Source organism: Triturus cristatus, chromosome 1_2 (assembly GCF_964204655.1).
Source record: "Triturus cristatus chromosome 1_2, aTriCri1.1, whole genome shotgun sequence".
Taxonomy (NCBI): Eukaryota; Metazoa; Chordata; class Amphibia; order Caudata; family Salamandridae; genus Triturus; species Triturus cristatus.
In genome coordinates, this window is record NC_140580.1 from 960948309 (window position 1) to 960967324 (window position 19016).

The 19016-nt window shown below is 44.3% G+C and overlaps 1 protein-coding gene across 1 annotated transcript in view; it reads left to right on the top strand.

Annotated features, from left to right (window-relative positions):
* The first annotated feature begins 3367 nt into the window (after positions 1–3367).
* The window catches only part of TOR4A (torsin family 4 member A), a 139683-nt gene continuing 124034 nt past the window's right edge, over positions 3368–19016 (top strand). The window contains exon 1 of the mRNA XM_085610142.1: positions 3368–5522. The gene's annotated coding sequence lies outside the window, so the exon portion shown is untranslated. The remainder of the gene's footprint in view (positions 5523–19016) is intronic.

The following is a 19016-nucleotide window of genomic DNA, read 5'->3' on the forward strand; positions in this document are numbered from 1 at the left end:
AAAGCAAATTACGTGAATTTCACGCACCACCCACAGCACATCCCTATTGTTCCTCTCCTCAATCCCTCTTTCTTTCCTTTGTGTGTCCCTTCTCATTTTCCCTTTTTGTCGCTCTTTGTTCCTCCCACACCTCCTGCTCGGTCTTTTCCCTTTGTGACATTCCTCATCCCTCCCTTTCACTAGCTACTGGTCTATGCCACCAAAATGAAGGCCTGTGTGTCAGAGGTGGCTCCTCCGCAAAGGCAGAGGAGCGTAGGCCCCACTGGCTCAGAGCCAGCAGGTGGATAATTAAAGAATATAGTATAATTGTTTTATTTTTCATTTGCTGGCTCTGAGCCAGCCTGTGCAGGGAGGGGAGGGTACATGGGAAGGGGGAGAAGGACTGGTTTGTGCACTTATAAGTGTGCATGTGTGTTTGGCCGGCCGTCTCAGGCCAGCCAAACACACATGCACACTTAAGTTTCTGCAACGAGAACATCACAGTCTCCCTGTCCTGAGCGAAGAGTCAAACCAGCCCGCTCAGGCCAATCCACGCGCTGCTCTCATAGCATGAGAGCAGTGTAGGGATTGAACAGGGAGTCTCTACTGCTTTCCCAGTGTCTGCGGAGACTAGGAAGCAGTAGACCACCGAGGAGCAATGCGTCAGGCAGCTTTAGGCAAGAGTTTTCTGTAATTATTAACCCCCTGCGCTCTCCCTCCCGTGCTCCCCCGTGACCTCTTCATTGTGTCGGCCACCACTGCTGTATGTAATGAAGGCTAATTTGCCTTTAATAAAATCCTGTTTTTGTACCTATGTAAAATGAGGTTTTATGTTAAATATTAATGCACATAAAATTTAAATATTTATTTTAAATATTAAAAAAAAATTTAAAATCCTACAGCACTAGTAACCTAATTTTTAATATAAACTTCAATTAACATAAATATATTCAACGAAATAAACATGTTAATTAAAAATTACATTATAATAAATTCATATCTAATGCAAAAAAGTTGGTTTTTTTATTATGCATTGATAATTATTAAAATGGATATATATCATTAAACACAAGTATTTTTATTATATTAAAATACAAATACAGGTTATAATTAATCTATAAATTTAAAAAAAGGTTGTTGAGATATTTTATAATTAAAAAATAAGTAGCTTTTACTTTTATATATACTTATATTTTAACTTCTTTAGGCAATTTCATATAACATTACTTCCTATGAGCTTTTATTTTAAGTCTCTACTTTGATTATTTCCTATTAGAGAGTGTTGCAGTACCAGTGGTTGACAATGTGTGGAGCTGGACTTACTCTAGCTCTCGGCTGGAGCAATTTAACACTATTTTGCATCCTTTTTGGCTATAATAAAGGTAGAACTGCAGTTTGTGAATATCAATTACTCTTTTGTGGTTGGGTGCATGTCCTTAGCTAAACCCGTCTCTGACCTTCACTAAACCCCTCCCTACACCCTCAATAAACTAGGGGTGGGCGATAAATTCTGCTCTTGGCCATTCAGTGTTACACATGTAACATGGAGTTCTGGCCAAATTCTGTCATCCATTGCGTGGCAGAGTTTTTTCTGGCATGTGGCTCACCAATGGTAAGTTGGCAAGCGCGTGCGAGATTTGGCATCCCGTATTGCGATTTTCAGTCGCTAAGAGTGCACCCGATGAGATTTCCGCATTGCGGGCAGTCATGGGTGGTAGCAACCATTTGCGGTCAGAAAGCTGACGCTCGAGTAGAAAATCTACTCAAGCGGCAGTGCCCGCTGGCACGCTGTGTGTTGCCATGCGTGCTGATTTTTCAATATAAGCTACCCGTGCTAAAAGTTAGCACGAGCAGTGCAACGTGCCAAATTCCGTCCGTTCGCGGAATGTCATGGAGTTTTCATATAACTACACGGAATTCTACAAAGTGATACTACGTGAGTTCCGCCCACCCGTAACTAAAACCGTCTTATTTAGTAATGAGCACGCCCTACCAAAAATTGTCTTGTTCGCATCCAATCGTACAAATCAATCCACAATCTGAATCATCCTGCGATGTGAATCGTAGGATCAGCAGAAACGTGCAGATTGTTCTCGATAGAGGCCGTGAGTTCTGGCGTATGATTGCATATCTAATACTGACACACAGAATTAGGAGCAATTGGAAGCAATTTGATGGAGACTTTCAGAAGCCCGCACTTAGTGCGATATTATATTTGAATGATTTAGGTCTTAATGATACCAGAAGAACTATTACTGGTTGAAACGTCAACACCCCTTCCTTGGCTGGTCTCTGTAATTAAATTACACACAGGGTTTTTTATATGATAAAATACAAACCCTATTCAGGGTATTGGCAATATATGACAGTCAGGTAGTTTTATACAGTGTCTTTTTCAATGTTTTCATGGTCTATATGTTTGTCACTTGAGCTCTGCGTTGCCTGCTCTATCATTATATTGTACATTTGGCTTCAGGATCCTTGGAAAAAAGAAGACAAATGTATGTAAGGGTCTACCATGAGAATTGTGTCGTACTTTTCTGGGTGTCTATTCCTTATGATATGAATGACTGATGCATGCAACATACCTCTGAAGCATAGAAAAAGGTTTGCTGATAAGAGAGTCCCACGAGACAATTGTACTTCAGTATTCTCACCCTGGTCTACGTGGGCATACAGGCTCGCCCTTCTAATACACACACATCCAGAGACATGACAGCAACGGCAGCCTGCAGTGCACACACAGGAGTTGGTACACAGGTGCAGCAATGAGCATGGCTCCACTCACACTCAGAATTAGGCAGTGTTGCATGAGCTGTACCTTCCCCTCCTGTTGAGGGCACCATGCAGTGGCATAACACAGGCTCCCGCAGTGCGGGGGCCCCCAAGCTCCGAGGGGCTGCTTCAGCACAGTACTCTGGCCAGAGATCTCCTGATTGAGTCTGGAAGGGTCCCAGTGACATCATGGGACCCCCAACAGTTGCTCAGTTAGACAAAGTTGGCAACAAATTACAGAGAGGAATCATTGGAGGACTCTGGCATGATTTGGGACCCTGGCTCCATTACATCTAAGCATAGGGGCACAAGATGCCCAGGTTGCTGCCCAGCTCATAGCAAAGTTTTTACTTCCAAGGGACCTACAGTGATGGCCAGTGTCACAGGGCGGATCAGGATCCTGAGGAAAGCTCTGCCCAAACAAAGCCCCTTTTAGGCACTTCGGGCACCAAAAATATTGCTTTTTTCCAGAGTACTAGAAATGGAAAACAGACCGTGGGAACTCATTGTATCAAGGGGAGCGGTAGGGTGTCACAGGGTGACAGTCTGAGGCTATTCATTAACAGGCAGCTGATAAGATGCCTATATAAGATGTATTCCGGAACCCTATCATGTGAGCATATGGATACCAGCGAGTCTCGCCGGGGCTATCATATTCCACAAGGAAGCAACAGCTGCTTTTAGCAGGACTGCCAAATCTTTCAGTGAACAGCGCCAACAGTTTGTGTACATTCCAAAGACTATATTGACGCTTCCATGGGCCATGGTGCAAGCAAGGGAAATGGTCCCTTTCACTGCTGTGTGGGGCAGTAAAATACATCAATAACCACGGTTTAATGGGATCCTCTTGATTCTAGGCCCTGGTGCCACTGCACCTGCTGCACTAATGGTGGCTACAGCTTGACTGCTATACTTGCCATGGGAAGGGCCAACGCTTCTCTGCAGGGGTGCAAACATATTATTTGATAGTACCAATACTTTTCAACTTGTGCTATACCTTAAACACGACAGCTGCAGCACTAGAGTTGCTATACAGTTAACGAGACAATATTCTTACTTTTCGTAGACAGTCACAACACTTCTCAAAGGATATCCAGTCCCTTTGTGGCTGGTGCTGTCACTTCTCAGCAAGGCTGTCTTACTTATTCAGGGCAGTACCAGTGTTTCTCAGCATGGATGCCTCACATTTATTGGGCAATATTCACACTGTTCAGCATTACTGCAGTATTTGTATTGCATGTTAGTTTGCCTCTAACCATTAGTGAATAACAACAGAGTAATCTTATAAACCCACACAAGGCTATTCAGAAATGTAACATACACTTGGGAGGAATTCACAAGTGTAAGTTTCTTCTTATACTTTTTGGTAACTTTTACTACTTTTGATTATTCGCAATTTTCGCAAGCAGGCTCACATGCCTCCAACTCATGAAACAGGGGATAGAGCCAAATTTTGGCAGCCTAGTCATAAATGACATTTTGTAGTCCTTTGGTATCATGCAGTAGATGATGGATTATGTGGCAAATCTATAATTATGAGGAAAACGCCGCAGCTGCTGAATTGCAGAATTAAAGTGGCCCCACTCAATACTCAGCAGTTCTAAAGTCGGAAGCTCTGGACGTTAGGCCACATCTCCTAAAGGTGGCAAATCAATTGCCTTTGAGTTTGCTAGCAAGAACATGTGGCAGATGTACCTGCGTCCTTTCTTACTTTGGTGTAGGTAGATAAAATATTTGTTTGGAACAACCGCCTTCTGAGTAGGGTGACCAGATCTTAAAACACAAAAACCGGGACATTTTTGAAAAATAGAAGCTGAACTACAATTTTTCATCCAGGGAATGGCGCAGAATTACAGCTATCAACAACATAGGATCACGGAAGAGGCATTAAGAAAATAAATAAAATGTAATTTCTACAACCAACATCGTACCTTTTGATTGAATTGCTTACTTATAACAGCTGCTAACTAGCACAGCTTTAGAACGCCCATAAAAAGCCTCTCACTGTTTTCAGTCGACCCCTTCTAAAAACCGGGACATGAACCAAAATTGTCGAAATCTGCCGGGTCAGCTGGTGAAAAACCGGGACTGTCCGGGCACATCTGGGACGTCTGGTCACTCTACTTCTGAGGCACAGGGGAATTGGATACAACTAGGTTTGTTTTGCACCAGCACAAATGAGGTTCCACTGCGCAGTGCAACTTTCTCGTCGCTGCATCGCACCCCAGTCCGGACGCTTCGTTCCATTACAGATGCGGACCCTACAGTGCAGCTCGCCTCTTCATCCCTACCCTTAGCTTCTCAAAGCTTGTGGCTTCCCCTCACTTCACCTGCCCACAACTGTCTGAGTTGGGTGTCAAACAGTGGTAATCCGATCCGCTCCTGACCTCAGCCCCATAACCTGTGTTTTTTATGCTCGAGAAGGAGGAGGGGCTGTTGAAGTTGCATAGTTTTGTGAAGTAAAAAAAACACGTGCATTCTTTGGCGCCAGCGAAGCTCTCGCGGATTGGCCGGAAACGACCAGGAAACCCTGAGTTTACAGCTGAGCCCTCCTTCGGCGCTAGTCCGTGCTCGCCTCTGTGCAGCGGCGCTCGAGGGTGGCTGCGAGGACGGACCCGGGTGCAGTGCAGAAGGAAGCGGCCCTTCTGTTTGCCAGGCTCCCAGTTCCTTCCTTCTCTGCGCCCCACATGCCGTGTACAGCCACACAGGAACCAGACTGGTCGCACTGGGGTCACTGGAAAACAAGCAGCCGAGCGCGTACTGGTCCGGTAAGAGGCACATTTTCCTCGGTTTTCTAGAAGTATCGCAGTAATATGTACCAATAAGCACATGCAAGTCTTCAAGAGAAATGGTGATACCCTCTGGTTATACTCATGGCAGTCTTGCAGAGCAGAAATGATATTTCCTATTACAAGCATGCCAGATCTGCAGAGCAGGAGAGCTACTTTATTACATGCATGGCAGTCTAGCAGACAGGTGCTGCTATGATCATATTATGCACAAGTTAGCCTTATGCGTTTTCTCGTGCATATGACTAAGGCTAGTCTTGGAGAGAAATGCTGCCTCATCATTTTTATGTACCAGGCAGGCATTCAGAAGGGTGCCAATATAAGTGCATGGACGCAGCTGCACAGAAGCAGTGATACAGATGCCACGTTTTTGTGCTTTTATTGTTTTGTGCTTTTGTATCACAAAAACTCATATTTCACAGGGAACCGTGAAATATGGGATGTATTTCACAGTTGTCTCAGAAATATGGATTTCATTATCGTACTAACAGCCTCCGGGTCATTCTGCAGAGCTACTAGAATTATGTGGCGTGTAGGACCATATTATGCGGCAAGGTTATCTAAATTATGCAGCCAAAAAAAAACACATAACAGGTACCATGTGTAAAGCTGTACTTTATCATCACCTCAGGGTTCTGGTGACATTTGTAAACCACCTGTGACCTAGTGGTTTATGAGGTCATTAGAACTGCTCAAAGTCAATATTGGACTATATTACACATACCTGTTACTTATCCTGGTCGTAGACACTTGCCTTTCGCCAGCCATTGCGCTGAACTATATACAGAAGGCCAACATTCACAGTGCATGGCTTTCAGGCGTGCATAGGGGGGGGGGGGGGGGTGGACTGCAATCGGGTCCAGTTGCGTAGCACGGTCAGGTGGTACCCAGTGCGGAACATTTCTTGTCACCCCCGGCTTGACAAAATGGAAAGTCACCTCCGGCTTGACAAAATGGCTAAAATATATGTTGCCTGCACCCACCGCACCCCCCTTCCTATGCCACTGATCAGGTCCTGCTTCTACCATGCCGTGTGCTGCTTACTCCCATGTGTGGCTGCTGGCCTAGTGTAGGAATAGTGCTGTAAATGCTTTGTTTTCAAACGTTTGCAGAATTTCATGATCCTAAATTAGATTTGCAAATCCTAAGAACCAAGAGGTAAGCAAGACCCAGGGAGGCCCGGGATCTGTGAATAACACATTAAAATAAATTTTTTACATTTTTGTTTTAATACAGGAAGGGGTTCTGGGGGTCAAAGTAGGTTCACTCTGATCCCCTTATGCCTTCTTTTTATTTTCCCCCACATGGTACTCGGTGCACCATGTGGAATTCATGCTTCCCTGTTATGCATAGCAGTACTGCAGAGAAGTAGTGATATGATTCAACTATATGCATGGTAACCCTGTAGAGAAGTGATAACATGCTTCTGCTGTATGCATGGTAATCCTGTGGAGAAGTGATGGCACGCTTCTGCTATATGCATGGTAATCCTGCAAGGAAGTGATGGTACGCTTCTGCTATATGCATGGTAACCCTGTAGAGAAGTGATAACATGCTTCTTCTATATGCATGGTAATCCTGTGGAGAAGTGATGGCACGCTTCTGCTATATGCATGGTAATCCTGCAAGGAAGTGATGGTACGCTTCTGCTATATGCATGGTAACCCTGCAGAGAAGTGATAACATGCTTCTTCTATATGCATGGTAATCCTGCAAGGAAGTGATGGCACGCATCTACTATATGCATGGTAACCCTGTAGAGACGTGATAACATGCTTCTACTATATGCATGGTAATCCTGTGGAGAAGTGATGGCACGCTTCTGCTATATGCATGGTAATCCTGCAAGGAAGTGATGGTACGCTTCTTCTATATACATGGTAATCCTGCAAGGAAGTGATGGCATGCTTCTACTGTATGCATGGTAATCATGCAAGGAAGTGATGGCATGCTTCTGCTATATGCATGGTAATCCTTCAAGGAAGTGATGGTACGCTTCTGCTATATGCATGGTAATCATGTAGAGACGTGATGGCATGCTTCTACTATATGCATGGTAAATCTGCAAGGAAGTGATGGCATGTTTCTACTATATGCATGGTAATCCTATAAGGAAGTGATAGCATGCTTCTACTATATTCATAGTAATACCGCAGAGAAGTGATGACATGCTTCTAAGATATGCATGGTAATCCTGCTAGGAAGTGATGGCATGCTTCTACTGTATGCATGGTAATCCTGCTAGGAAGTGATGACATGCTTCTTCTATATGCATGGTAATCCTGCAAGGAAGTGATGGCATGCTTCTGCTATATGCATGGTAATCATGTAGAGACGTGATGGCATGCTTCTACTATATGCATGGTAAATCTGCAAGGAAGTGATGGCATGTTTCTACTATATGCATGGTAATCCTATAAGGAAGTGACAGCATGCTTCTACTATATTCATAGTAATACCGCAGAGAAGTGATGACATGCTTTTAAAATATGCATGGTAATCCTGCTAGGAAGTGATGGCATGCTTCTACTGTATGCATGGTAATCCTGCAAGGAAGTGATGACATGCTTCTTCTATATGCATGGTAATCATGCAAGGAAGTGATGGCACGCTTCTACTATATGCATGGTAATCCTGTAGAGAATTAATGGCATGCTTCTACTAGATGCATGGTAATCCTGTAGAGAAGTGATAGAATGCTTCTACTATATGCATGGTAATCCTGTAGAGAAGTGATAACATGCTTCTACTGTATGCATGGTAATCATGCAAGAAAGTGATGGCACGCTTCTGCTATATGCATGGTAATCCTGCAAGGAAGTGATGCACTTATTAATTACATGGCACCACCGCAGAGAAGTGCTGACATGTTCATATTAATGTGTGCCAGCCCTGCAGTGAAGTACTGATGCACTTATTATTACACGGAAGAAAAATGCTGATATTTTCCGGTTAAGGTGCGCCTGTGCTTTAGACAATTTGCTGATGTATAAGGAGCAATGCATGACGGGACAGCAGAGGGGTATTGCTGCATTGCTATTACTGCATGCCAATCCTGCAGAGAAGTGCTAACATGCTGTTTTTATTGCGCACACACGGTTCAAGTGCTGATACACAGCACCGCATGCACCCAAGAGGGAATTGCCGAAGTCGTCCTTCTGGTGAATATTTGCATGAGGGTTATTGTAACTGGCAGTACCACCCGCATCCTACTACACCCTCGGGTACATCGATGTGCAAAACGAAATGGCATGTTATGCAGTTAGGCGGCTTGAGGGCGTGAATTTGCTCTTCTCCTCTTCTTCGTCTGAGTATCTCGCTGACAAAAAGTACCTCCCGAGTTTGCCCCTGGAATCAGCTGAATTTCAGCTGAAGTGGCCCTTTCTGTAGTGGCGGCTTCTCCGCGTCCTCCCACTGCTTTTTGCAGTGACTAAAAAGGAAAACTAAAATGATAACATTATTTTATTTGTTCCTGCTGTGGCGTCTTGGCGGGTGCGGCGGATCTGCTCTGTGCTCAGAGCAGGGGGAGGAGTGGTGGGCACTATGTAAGTGCGCATGAATGTTTGGCTGGCCCTCTCGGGCAGGCCAAACATTCATGCACACTTTGCATGTTCTCCAGCCAGGCTGCAGTATAGCCTGGGTGGAGAACATACCCAGGCTCGATCCATTCCCTGGCTGAGCATTGCAGTGTTGTGATTGGCTATGGGGAGCCTGGGTGCTTCCTGTTTTCAGAGAGGAAGCCAGGAATAGGATGGCGGAGAGGCGGCTGCCCACCGACCGACCGGCAAGTGATTTCTTTTTTAATGGCCTCTAATCTGAGTGAGCCGCAATTTGTGATTTACCTCACAAATTTTAATGAGGGTGTCAAATTGCAAGCCAGTAGGAATCCTCATTTTGCAAACCAGTGTATTAATACCAATTCGTTCGCAAAATCTGATTTGATTCTGAAAAATTCGATGCGCAATTTCAGACACTTTTTTGTAAATGAAATGTTAAATACATCTGGCTCGAGGATCAGAGAGCTGAATGTTCGTTTTTCAGTGCAAGCTATTCTAGATAAGCTCCATGTTTATAGGTTAAGAATGTGACTTCTATAATTTATGGATCTGTTTCGTGGAATAGGGCCAGTTCTGGTGTGCTGTAGGTGAACAGTTCGCCTGGCTTGGGAAGTCTATGCAGTTATGTGCCCCCCTCAGAAAAGAGACTGAGGGCCTTTCAGTAGCGTTCACCGCTCCAGGCTGTTTTATGTACGACCCTGGGTGACGAACACTATCTGCTTTGTCCAGAATTCCAATAGGGGCCCAATAACCCCTCCCCCAACATCTTCCTTTTCTCCGGAGAGTCTAGGAGATTTGATGTGGCCAAAGGAATGTTGGTAATAAAGGCTGAAAGAGCCCGGGAGCTCTCCTGGGGCTGATGTAAGTGAATATGCAGGCGGTGTTTCATTTCTAAGGGTTGGACACACATTACAGCTATTATTACTTGACTCCAGAGATAAAACACCACAGTAAAAACAAGCATTTGCAATGCAATCGGTCTCGCCTTTGGGACCTTATATGTATTTAGCTATGCAGCACATTAGCCTAGGTGCTGAAACATCTACTGTTCTTAATATGGAGGGAAAGGAAAGCACCAAACTGGGTGGCATGCCAGGTATCCGAACACATGGAGAGAAATATTACCTTTCAGCGGAAAATGGTATTGTCCAAAGCTCTGTTTTTCATATAAAATCAGGGCCTTCAGTGGTCATATCACTGAAAATACAAGATTTGAAAAAAATATTGTCTATGGGTGCTCATGGAAGACAATTTCTCTGGACTGGAATCTAGAGAATTCTAAAGTGATTATGGTATTTTACTGACCTCGCCTGATCGTTTTTTATCAAGACAGTTAAATAGAGGCACTTGAACAGAAAAAGTCCATAAGCGGAAGCAGACAAGTCCTAGGGCTGATCTCCAGAGCCCACAAAGTACACACACATATAAGTATATACTAAAGTATACACAAGAGGTCTTGAATGCTCGACCTAAAAACGTTAGCCTTGTCCTGGACCCCATAGATAAGCTGCTTGTACAAGGCTGTTTTGTACATTGCAGTGAACCGTTTGTCGCATGTCGGTTTGTGTGGTGCTCTCCAGTGGCGTAGGACACATATCTTTGCCACAGTCAGTCCTGTAGCTGGTGTACGCCGCCCATGATATGTTACATATGTAGGTCAAACGATTAATGACAGAGGACCAATGTTTTTTCGAAATCACAAGGGATTGTGAAGCCTCACTAAGAGACCTAGTATGTGGCGAGTTCTGGGCACCGATAAAGGTCATGGGTGCGCCACCAGCAGGTCGGTTGGTGCAGCAGGCCTGCTTGCTTCAGCCTGAAGATCGGCCACTTCCAGTCGTGGAGTATTTTGATAAGTGTGACTGTCATTCTGGATTCCCGGACACCCTTGTCCAGGTTTACAATGAGATTTGTCCTTGTGTAGTGGTGTTTAACGTGGCAGCTGTTGAGAGTACAGGTGTTGCACCGAGAGATTATAGAATCCTGAGACCGCCCCCCCTTAAGCTGGCCTCACAAGGTGAGATATTTCTTCAATTGTCCATGGTGGTTGGCCAAGATGGCTTGAGAAGCAGTCTTTCAGTTGCCAATAACGCCGCATTTGGTAGCTAGGTAGGCCAAATTCAGACCACGGTGACTCGGAGGGTTGGAGCGGAGTATCCTGCACCACATTGTCGATGGTAAGGATGCCAGCCTGACTCCATTGGGGCCTGGAGAAGGGGCATTTATCAAGCAGACGGTGTCATTGCGCCACAGTGGCGCGGTTTGTGTAGCTCTGCATCGCATGTGAGGACTTTGTGCCCATGTCTTGAGCCTGGCTTGTATGATGGGATTGGCAGCACAGCGTAGAGTGCACCTTGTGTTTTCAAATCTCTTGTGAATATGTTTTGTCATCGATTGGGGTGGTGTGCGTGGGGAGTTTATCAGGATCAGGATTGGAGGGTGTTCAAATCAGAGAAAATTGTTATTTCTTCTGTGCATTACAGTAAACACCGCCTTTAGTTTTTCTCGCCATCGGATTGACTCCGTAGAACATTAACCATCCTTGTGTCTTGTAGCTGTTAAAGTATGTCCAGTATGACCATCACAACTATGAGCCCTTGCCGAACACTTGAAAACATGCCTGTGGTCACTCAGCAGCTCTAAGCGATGGTATCCCGTTAGCCTTTGGGATGTATGGTGCACGCACATACGTAGTATGTAGTATTTGTATACAGCAAACCTTCCTAAAAGCTAGCAGAGCGCCGTGCGAAACATAATTGACCCGTCAGACAAATATTTGAGTTCTTATATTTGGAACACTGAAAACATATTTATTCAATACACGGGCTCTGTCTGCTTCACTATTCTCCCAGCAGCGATAGCACAATCCGTGTTCTGTGTAGTTGAATTAGTTGAACATTATTTCATTGAAGAGGTGCTAAGGGCGGATCACGAGGTCGAATCCCGGCGCAGCCCATTCAGCCTCTTGTCCTCCCTAAAGTTGTACATCACGTGCCATAAACTGGGAAATATTAGCATCTGTTACTTACAGTGTGTTTAAAACACATTATTGGACCCAGTTGCAACCGACAGCCAACCAGGGATGGGGGGTGGTGTGTGCAAACACCTAGGGCAAGTTTCACCCGCTAAATGATGGTGAGTTCATTAGTACACTGCGAATGTAGCACCTTCCTTTCCACCAGACAGCTCCAGGAGCCTGTTTACTTTCAGCCATGCTGCTGGGGGCGGGGGAACTGAACCTTTATGACAGTGATTTTTATCCTGTGGCCCAGCAACCCCTTGCTTGGTTCCACAACACCTTCTCAGAGGTCGACGACTGTATAGGAAATTAAATAATTTTAGCAGACTAATAATGTCTACATTCATAACAAGCATTTGCAATGCAATAGGTCTCGCATTTACGCGAGTTTAAGCTATTGGCATTGTAAATAACAATCCCTTTTATTTATTTATTTTAAAACCAAAAGATAAATATAAGGCATTGTCATTTTCAATGCCAATACCTCAAACTCAAATAAATGCGAGACCTATTGCATTACACACAACCTACTCCTCAGGGACCGACTCCAAAATGTGTTCCATCGGATATCTCACTGCCAAAATACATCAGCAAGTTTCACGCTCCCTTCTGACATCAGCTGTGATGGTATAGTTTCCCAAATCCAAGGAAAAGTACGGACCCAGAAGAGTCAGTGAAATTACGGAAAATGAAAGGAAGCAAGCACTGTGTTTTACCGTCCCGCTATGTACCGATTACACACAATCTACTCCTCAGTGACCGACTCCAAAATGTGTTCCATCATTTTATTCAATGCCTGTAGCACTAATTAAATTAGAAACAACGTTCACTTCAAAAACCACTTCACCAGTGTACCTGGACTCCATTGTGCTGTACTTGCGACCGTAGAAGGTGCGCGCATGCTGGTAGCCAGTGCGCGTGAAGTGTAAATAGACCCTGAAGCATGTTATATCCAATTTATAAAATTCCCAAACGCACTCACACAAAAAAAGTACTATCGTTTTTTAAAAAATAATGTGGTTTTGGTCAATACTTTTTCAATTTTGGTTAAAATAACTTCGAGTTCACCTTTATTTTGTAACTGTGCTGATAGATTATAATCTATTGACATTTGTTTAGGGAAAAAACTCAGACCGAAAGTCTGGTTTAATGTGAAGTGTTAGCATGTGTTTGCAAGTTGGGAAAGGAAACCAGGACAAGCTAATTAAGTGCTTTGAGCCTTGCAGTAAAGATTGTAATCTCTTGGCTCGCAGCATCTGTGAGATGCAACTGAACATCCAGCAGGATGATAAGCCCCTAAAAAAATATAGGTTACTGCTAAAGTAAGGGGTAAAAAGACAACATCCCCATTACATTCGCATATTTTTAAATGCACGCTAAATGTAATTACCTTTTTAAAGTTGAGAAAAAAGAATACTTCATGTTTTCCCAAATCCAACGAAAAGCACGGACCCAAGAGAGTCCGTAACGCTCACTGCTGACATCAGCTGTGATGGTGTAGTTTCCCAAATCCAACAAAAAGTAGGAACCCAGGAAAGTCCATGAAATAACAGAAAATAAAAGGAAGCAAGCACTCTGCTTTACCGTCACGCTGTTTTGTTCTGTGCCGCCTGCAGAATAAAGTTAAGTATTTGTGCCGCCTGCAAAATGAAGTAAGCATTTGGCCACCATAATAATGACTTAGTCTCCCAGTGCCTGAATGTGTTCTTGTGTAACGTAATCCGTGCTCATTTAAAGCACTCCAATACCTACCGCACGAGTTTGAGCTGTATAAATCTGCATTAAAAAAAAGCACTCAAACAAAACAAAACTGCACATGCATCAAAAACCAGCCGGGTTACATGAAAGCTGCTGGCTGGTGTTTCCCCAAATTCAACAAAAATTACGGACCAGGAGAGTCCGTGAAATAATAGAAAATAAAAGGAAGCAAGCACTATGCTTTACCGTCCCGCTATGTACCGATTACAGTTAGAGGGGTGGTCCCAGGAGAGTCCGTGAAATGAAGGAAAATAAAAGGAAGCAAGCACTGTGCTTTACCGTCCCGCTGTTTTGTTCTTTGCCGCCTGCAAAATAAACGTAAGCATTTGTGCTGCCTGCAAAAAGAAGTTAAGCATTTGGCCACCATAATAATGACTTAATCTCCCCGTGCCTGAATGTGTCTTTGTGTAACGTAATCTGTGCTCATTTAAAGAGCTCCAGTACCTACGGCACGAGTTTGCGCTGTATAAACCTGCATTAAAAACAAGCAGGAAGTGGGATAAGGGAGGGGGTGGCAAATGGTGTGCACTTTCGCGGCCGCTTTGATGTTCTCAGTGGCCGCGCGGCTCACTGAGAACATCAAAGCGGCCGTGAAATGATCACGCAGGCTGCCAAATGGTGCGCGCGCCCGGCACACATGCACTGTAGTTGGCGGGCGCACATGCACTGTAGTTGGCGGCCTGAAAGCACTGGTTTGCACTTCCAAATCCCCCTTTTACAAAAGTTAAAGCGCTGGCTCAGGCGAGACCTAAAAAGGACAATGTAAATTTAAGATATAAAAGCGCCCTGTATAAAGAGAACATGCTTTAGCAGTAAAATAAAAAAGGCAGTGCTGTTACTGCCCACCAAATAGAGTCTTTTAGAAATAAAACCACACTTTGAAAAGCTCCAGCCTTTCCATTCAAAGGAAAATGTCGATTTGTGTAAAACAAAAAAGTGAATTGGATAAAATATTTCATAACGTTTGTATTTGCGTTCTACTTGTTTCTATATTTTTGTGTGCTGTTTTGAGGTTTAAATAATAGTAATTGCTTAGGCCGGGGTTCACCATTTCCAATAGTGATTAACTGGGGTCCACAAACGTCGAAAGGTTAAGAATCACAGGGTTAGGAGTTTTTCCTGCTCCCCAGTCATAGGGCTATGGCACTGAGCAGCCAGAGCTAACTCCTCCTTGAGCTGGCATGGGGACATGCCACACAAAGTGAGCCGATCCCGCCAGTGCATTCTGCTGGGAAGTTGGATCTCTCCACGCCCCATTGGTGATATACAGTTCAGGGTGGCAACTGGCTTCCCTAGTCCAGGATACTCTTGGGAGGAAAGGAATGGTTCAGTGCTGCTGTTGTAAAGGAGCATGAGAGTGAGTGACTCAAGTGAAGTGTGTGGGTGCGCGTTGATTTTGCTGCTACTGTGTGTGCTGTTTTTTCTGTGTTTGCAAGGATTGCACTGCTGTTCCTGTGCTGTTCTTGTGCTAGATAATTCTAGGAACAGTAATTAACAAGCGCTTTATATTTTTCGTGAAGAGGGAGCCTACCCCTCATTATGCCCAGAGAGTGAAGGTATCACCGCTGCCAGCCCGATTGGGCGCCAAAACCGGAAGTCAGGTAGCGTCATGCCTGTCGTGGGGCGGGACTTCCGCCTTCCGCAGGAAGCCCGCGCCCACGGAGTGGCTAGCCGAGAGGAGAAGTGGTGACGCGGGGCTTCCATGCCTCAGGGAGAGCCCCGCGGTGGCAGCAGAAGTAAGGAGAAGCCGCCGATGCAAGTGCGGGGCTCCTATGAGTGAGGGAAGCCCTGCGTGTGGCAGGTCATGCGAGGCGGAGGAGATGAGACCAGGGGAGTCCTTAGACGGAGCCTGTAGCAGCCACAAAAGAGCCCGGTGAGTGGGGCTCAGTTGTACCGTGTGGGCTGGTGCGTGTGTTTGTTGTTGAGTGATCGAGTACGCGTGCACTGGCTGGGGGCGGCTGGTGCGTGTGTGTTTGTTGGCGCAGTTACTGCATGCAGCTGGCTTGCGTGGACGGAAGGGGGACAGGAGATGTGCACACCGCGTGGCTGTACGTGCGCGTTCACAGGCTCCAATCGCCCTGTGCGTGCCCATCTCCTGTCCCACTTCCGAGGCAAGTCAGGAACAATAGATCTCGCTGGCGACAGCGCTTTCGCGCTGCGTTCGCCAGGAGAGACCTAAAAAGGGAATTCCTTTACAATGTCATCCTATATTCAGCGTCATTGCTGTAATGCAACAATGCGGGACCAAATAACGCAGCAGGGTTGACTAAATTCTGCATTATGAAAAGCAAATTATGTGGCATAATGAGTCACAATTTATCTGTATTGTTTGACTATTTCGTGCTTTAACCACCTTGGTACGGTATGGACAAAATATTCACCTCATTGGTACCAGTTTATGTTATGCCAAGTTAAGTTAACAGGATTTGTATGGCGCATAACTGCCCAGAGGCGTGTAAGCGCTATTCAGTTCCGGCTCAGAGTGTCACAGGTCCGCAGAAGTAACCAGGACCTGGACAACCAGGTCTTTACAGCTTTCCTGAAAGCTAGGAGACTGGGTGGTGCTTTTATGCAGAGAGGCAGTATAGTATGTTCCATGCTTCCAACGCAATGCTCTTTCCACCCCATCGTACTTCTTTGAATCTTAGCATTACTACTAAATTAGCATATCCTGACCGGAGATTTCTGACAGGGAGATACAGTTTGGAACTCTGATTCAGAGAGTCAGGACTGAGATCATAAAATGCTTTATAAATTAGATATAACACCTTAAAGTTGATTCTTTGTTTAATAGGAAGCCAATGCAATTTTATTAGTTCTTGAGACACTGAACAATACTTGGGAATTTTCGACAGAAGTCTAGCTGCAGCATTCTGCAGAAGTTTATTAATATTGTACTTGTGAGTGGTCAGAAGCAGACTGTTACAATAGTCTATTTTAGACAGAATTAGAGAGGAAACTAATGTCTTTTGCAGTTTGGGTGGTATAAAAGGGAGAAACTTTTTAATTATTCTAAGGCTGAATGGATGAAGTGAGCTTGTTTACCTGATCTGTGAAGGTAAGTTTATTATCAATGATCACACTCAAGTTTCGAGCCTTTTCTACAGGCAAGGGGGTGGAGGGTTATAGGGCCCATGATAACTGGCCAGGCTGCTGGACCCAAAAAGACAATTGTGGTCCAAAAAGTAGGACTTCTGTTTTTTCTGCATTCAATTTAAGGCAGTTACTGTCCATCCAATCGTGGACAGCCAGCATGCAGTCATAAAATCTAGGTTCTATGCCAGTCTCATTTTTTCCTATCGGGACGATGATTTGAGTGTCGTCCACATAGGATGTAAGGGAAAATCCAAAGCTTCTTATCAAATTTCCTAATGGGGAGACATAAATATCAAAGAGGGTAGGGCTCAATGAGGACATCCCTGAGAAACTCCACACGGAAGGGAAAAAGGATGAGAAACAAAGTTCTCCAGGTTTACTATTTGCTTCCGATCCGTTAGATAGGATTTTAACAGGTCCCATGCCAGGCCTGTGACCCCACAGGTTGCTAACCGCGCTAGTTGTAATTCATGGCTGACTGTGTCAAAGGCCGCCAAGAGATCAAGCAGGATATGGTCTGCCCCTTTTCCTTGATCCAAAATCTGCTTGATCTCTTCGATTGCCTTCATCAAAGCTGTCTCGGTGCTATGGCCTTTCCGGAAACCGAACTGGGTGGTGTCTAGAAGTTTATTAGACTCAATGGAGGTTACCAGCTGATCATTCAAGAAAGTTTCAACTATTTTGGCTGGTAGTGGAAGACGGGAGATTGGATAGTAATTGGTTGGGTCCTTTTGGTCCAGTGAGGCTTTTTTTTAGGAAGGGAATCAATGCTGCTTTCTTCCAGATACTTGAAAAGATGCCAGTTTTACACATGGCTTGAAAGATAAGCGTTAGTTTAGGCGCAATGACTTCTGCTGCCAGTTTAGTTTTGTTGGTTGGGCAGGGGTCATATGGGGAACCTGAAGTAGCATTTTCCAATAGGTTTCTAGTATCCTCATTTGATGGAGCAGTAAATTCTGTCAAAAATGTGGTTGCCTCGAAAGGCTGATCACCTATATTGGCAGATAATATAATGGGCACTGGTTTAGATTTGGAGAATTTTTTAAAGATTGTTTCTACTTTTTCTAAAAAGAACTCTGCCAGAGTATCACAAAAAGATTGATTGGCAGTCAGAGATTTTTTGTTGCCATTGTTAGTTAATTCTGCAATTGTCTGGAAAAGTTCTTTAGTTGAGTCTTTAGCTTCCTCAATCTTCTTAGTAAAATATAGTGCCTTGGATTTCAAAATAAGATCTTTGTACATTATTTATATTTTGTCTTTTCTTCCTCTTTATACGCTGGTCATCTTCTTTCTTGATTTCCAAAGTTTCGCTTAAATTTCTCAAGTTCCAATGAGAACCCTGCTGCAGAGGGACTTTGTCGTTTTATTTTAACTGTTTTGATGGGAACTACTTGATTTGATGCATTTTCCAGCCATTTACTATATTGTTTAGCTACTGCCTCAACATCTTTTACAAAAACTAAGAGTGTATTCTCCAGTACTTCATTTGGATGGTCTGACTGCACATTTCGCCAGGCTTGTGAAAGGAAAGCAGATGGCCCTTTATTTATATTAGAGTTAATTTGTGGAAGCGATAGTTTGAAGAAGACTGCTCAATGGTCAGGCCATGCTACATGAGATGCCTTTACGTTGATTATGTTGGGATTATTAGGAAGAATCCCATCCAGGGTATGACCCGCCTGATGAGTTGGTTCTCAAACTATTTGATCTAAACTAAGCGCTGAGAGAGTTCGCAGTGGTGCTGCAGTTTCAGGGTCTGCATTCGCCTCTAGATGGTAGTTAAAAATCGCCCAAAACCGTGTAGTTAGTTTCTAAGATGGAATGCTCCAAAAGACTAGCTATTTCCTTAGGGAAACCTTTTTTGGAACAAGGTGGTCTATATAAGACCATAACATTAAATGATTGTTGCTTGTTGATCTGTACAACAAATGAGATTAGTTTTCCAAAAGAGAGGAGAGAGGGCTGGCAGCTGTAGGCTAAGTCTTCTCTAACAATAACTGCTACCCCTCCTCCACTCTTAAATTCCCCATCACATCTATAGAT